We start from the raw sequence: 4,926 nt of genomic DNA on the forward strand, positions 1-4,926 counted from the left end.
TTAATTGCATTTTATTTATAGGTAACTTGCATTTAATCATGGCAATCACAGAAGCACTTATAATAAGTAGGGTAAACAATTCAGTACACATCTAGATGCACTTCAAAAGCTATATACCGTATTTTCCGGACTATAAGTTGCACTTTTTTTCATAGGTTGGCTGTTCTTGTGACTTATACTCCAGATCGACTTATACATGAAAAGACTGTTTATGTTACATAAACACTGGATACCTTTTCTGTTTATTTTTTGTGTAGCCGAATAACCATTGTGTTAGCATATCTTACACCTATTCAGCCTGTTCTCTATTCTTTTATTGTTAGATCTTGACTTGCAAGAGGACGTAATGTCCGTTTTGGTCAAGTAGTTTGTAAAATAAATTACCAGCAAAAAATGCGACTTATACTCCAGTGTGACTTATGTATGTTTTTTTCTACCTAATTATGCATTTTTGACCGGATGGTCGGTTTTGACCCATGTATTAAATCAGCTATAAAATACACTAAAAACAATAAGTTAACATCAAATTTGCTTCTCATGTCTTGGTTACCTTCTTAGGCTTCCTCATCCATGAAAATGTTGCTTTTAATACATGTGGTGTGGGCATGTAGGCCTTTTTTTGTCACTATACCCCTCCATTTCAATTTCCAAAAATGGTCAAATGAACCTTAAAAGAAGCATATGCATAAATTGAAAGTTATTTTGTTACCTGGCTATTACTGAGGGATATAGACCAGCTTCACCACCGGCAACCTCTTCATCTGACTCGCATTAGCTTTGTCTGCCGGATCTTTTTCCACGTTGTCCTGCTGCTCATCTCAATGGTCACCAAAACTTTGGTCCAGATCTTGGTTCACTGTACTTCTTGCCATTCTTTCCATGATCCAAATTGTAAATGTGAAATCAGCCATCAGTCAAATGAGTGAATTCACCTCACATGTCTGGACCTTGTTTTTCTGCTGGTATACTGGAAAAGCGGTCAAAATGACAATCCCCTGAAGCTTTCATGATGAGAAGAGGAGCTGGTTGTCATTGTGTTGGCTAATTGTACACTTATGATTTCAGTTTTGGCGCAAAATATTGCTTTATAGTCATATTATTACAACCGGGTCCAAACCGACCCTAACAATACAGTGGTCATAATTTCAACCAGACCGTTTAAAAATGTAGTAAAATTTATTTTTTTGGTTTTATTTTGTTGAAATAGAGTTTCCTGACAAAGTCAAAAAGGCTTGATGCAATAAACAAATGTTATGTGATTCTTTTTATGCATTAAAATGTAAAACGGGTCGGTGCCGACCTTAACACAAGAGGAATGTTAAACTCCGGAGCGACTTCAGTCCGGAAAATACGGCATTCAAAAAAAAAAAAAAACAGACCAATGCTATACCACGTACAAATGATAATCCCCCAGTTTTTACAAGTTTAATGAAAGCGGTGACTTGTCCCACTTTGCTAGACAGTCCTTAAACTCAATTTTCTCCCAGGCTGCTGATGGACTACTATGCTGTGTTTTTTTTTTCTTTCATCTCATATTTGCTCCCAAATGTTGACACATGCATAAAGCAGGGTGAGCAGCGTCTTTTCTTGTGAGGGCTAACGTTTGCAAATGAAAATGGCCAAGAGCTGTTTTTCTAACACTTATTTTCATAGCTTATTTCAAACCGAATATGCTTGGTTTAGCAGAACATTAGCAAAATGCTGGTATCCACAACTCGTATTTTATATTTCAGAATGTACTGCTTTCTTTTGTTGTCACATTATGAACTGAAAAGCGTCTGTATTAATGTAGTGTTTTAATTTTTATATTGTTCCTGACATAGTTTCATACAATAAAATGAGTTAGATCGCTGTATGCTTTGCTGATGTGTTTAAAATATTTCCCAGTTACATTTGCGCCTTCAGTCGCGTTCACGTTGACACAAGCCCCCAAATAGCTGTCCTTGGCTATGCCCGAGGGTAACTAGTATGATAGCTGGCGCTTTTCTTTAAAACACTGGTTAGTTGGGACACATAGTACAGTGTATCAAGGTTTCACTTTATAAATGACAATTTAAAAAAATATCTCTACTTCCTGGCATTTGAAAGGCGTCCACGTCCAGATTGATGGCGGCTTTATCTATTTGGATCACGTGTCACATCACAGGTAAGTGGGTGCGCATGGTGGCTTGTGAATGTAAGTGCGTGCGTGTGTGTGTGTGTGTGTGTGGTTTGTTTATAGAGCACACAGCTATACATATAGCATAGCATCAACAACGAAGTCTCTGAGCTAAACAGTTACTGTGATATCAATTCCGGAAGCTAGCAGCTAACTTGACGCGTTCATGTACCCGGCCAGCGTAGTAATTCCGAGGAACGCACACATGTCAGCCTGAAATAAACCAGAACAGAAGAAGGTATAACTCGGAGTCTTTTGTACAGTTTTCATGGATTAATTTGCTGTGTTCTTTTGGACCCATCTGCAATCTCTGTGTATGCATTTGTTCAAAATAAACATGATATATAAGGCATTATGCATAACCTATACTGGAAAATACAGTCCACAGGGGTGCTACCTGTCCGTTAGATGGCAGCATGCTTGTTTTTTTCAATTCAGCTCGATCTCGTGTGTGTGTGTGTGTGTTGTCTAGTGTGTTGTCGCTTCACAGCCAGATTTGAACATTTGATTTTCTTTGGGGCCAAACAGGGTGTACCAAAATATTCTATACAGGACTGGATTTGGACATCACCACAAAGTGCAATCACTGATTCTGAGGATTTAAAGGTCCTGAGTTTCATTTCTAATGTCCCAGTAAAGTTTTATACAGCTAGAGTGTTGTGAAAGTGTTTTCTCGGTTGTGACTAGGCCACTCCAAAGTCTTCATTTGATGTTTTTTCTTCAACCAATCAGAGGTGGACTTGCTGGTGTGTTTTGGATCATTGTCCTGCTGCACAACCCAAGTTGCTTTCAGCTTGAGGTCACCAAAAGATGGCCGGATATTCTCCTTTGGGAGAGTTCATGGTTCCAAGTCTTCCAGGTCCTGAAGCAGCAAAACACCCTCAGACCATCACACTACCACCACCGTATTTTACTGTTGCTGTTGATGTTCTTTTTCTGAAATGCGATGTTACTTTTATGCCAAATGTAATGGAACACACACATTAATTCATTCATTCATTCATTCATTTTCTACCGCTTATACTCACGAGAGTCGCGGGGGTGCTGGAGCCTATCCCAGCTGTCTTCACACCCTGGACTGGTCACCAGCCAATCACAGGGCACATATAGACAAACAACCATTCACACTCACATTCATACCTATGGACAATTTGGAGTTGCTAATTAACCTAGCATGTTTTTGGAATGTGGGAGGAAACCGGAGTACCCGGAGAAAACCCATGCATGCACAGAGAGAACATGAAAACTCCTCACAGAGATGACCAAGTGTGGTTTTGAACTTGAGTCTTATAGCTGTAAGGTAAGCTGTAAAGCGCTAACCACTCCACCGCCGTGCAGCCACCCTTCCAAAATGTTACAGAATATTTTCCCAAAGATCTTTTCTGTCAGGGGGATGGTACCCTTTGAGACCAATAAATCCAAACTAATGGAATCTCCCAACCTCATGAAGGTCCACCGGTCCATGATGTCTTTGCTTTCATGCGCTACCGCTTATTCATTTCTGTCGTGATTTCCTGCACTTTTACTTTTATTTTTATGACAGATTAATCACTTTGCCAAGCCGGTAAAGCTGCCCTCGTTCTCTTTATCACACTACACATGACGACATTGTCATGTCACTTTGTCAAACCAGTTTTGTTGAAGGTTCTCTTTAGAGCCAACTGTGTTGCCGCAGGTTTCATGAATAACAGGACATGGTAGCCATATTGGTCTTTGTAATGACCTGTACTATTTGGTTTAATTGTTCCTTTTGTTGCACAGCGGTCGAGTGGTTAGCACGCAGGCTTCACAGCTAGGAGACTCAAGTTCAATTCCACCCTCGGCCATCTCTGTGTGGAGTTTGCATGTTCTCCCTGTGCACTCGTGGGTTTTCTACGGTTTCCTCCCACATTCCAAAAACATGCTAGGTTAATTGGCGACTCCAAATTGTCCATAGGTATGAATGTGAGTGTGAATGGTTGTTTGTCTATATGTGCCCTGTGATTGGCTAGCCACCAGTCCAGGGTGTACCCCGCCTCTCGCCCGAAGACAGCTGGGATAGGCTCCAGCACCCCCGTGACCCTCCTGAGGATAAGCGGTAGAAAATTAATGAATGAATGAATTATAACTTTTTCCCCTTGTTTTTTTTTCCAATTTCTGCTGTTGCGTCCAACTAATTAAACTTTGTTGTAAATTTGGTTCTTGTAATATTATGACTTAGGGCTCTAATTTCATAGACCAGGCATGGTGCACCTGCCTTGCCTTGCCGGGGCTGGCTGTGAGTGCGTGGGTACCGGGACGGGTAGCGGTTGGGGAGGTGCTCTGCGGGGGGCTTGCTTGGGGGGCGGGGTAGTGGGCTCTGGGTTGTGAGGGGGCCTCGACCAAGGGTTGGGGGTAGGGCTGGCCGGTGGCTCACGGGCGGCCCCTGCTATTTGCCGGTGTCTGGTTGGCCCCTTCTGTCTCCGGACTGGTGGCGGTCTTCCCGCCTCCGGGGTGTCCTACTCTGCGGGTCCGTGGGTGGATGGGAGATGTGGTGGAGGCGGGTCGGCGCTGTGGCGGAGGGTGGGACTGGGGGGGCGGCTCTCCTCCGGCCTGCTGGTGCCCTGTTGCCGGTTGGGATTGCTCCTCCATGGCCTCTTGCTGGTCTCTTCGGGGAGTTGCTTCGGAGTCGGCCCTGGCTTTGCCCACACCCATGGGCCAGAGGATCTCTGGCGGTGGGGGCTTGACCTGGCTGCTCGGGGTGGGGTTTGCTGGGTGGTAGAAGGCAGTCTCTCTCCTTTTGTCATTCT

The sequence above is a fragment of the Doryrhamphus excisus genome, linkage group LG5 (genome assembly GCF_037039965.1).
Source record: "Doryrhamphus excisus strain RoL-2023G ecotype Guam linkage group LG5, RoL_Dexc_Guam_v1.1, whole genome shotgun sequence".
NCBI classification, from domain to species: Eukaryota; Metazoa; Chordata; class Actinopteri; order Syngnathiformes; family Syngnathidae; genus Doryrhamphus; species Doryrhamphus excisus.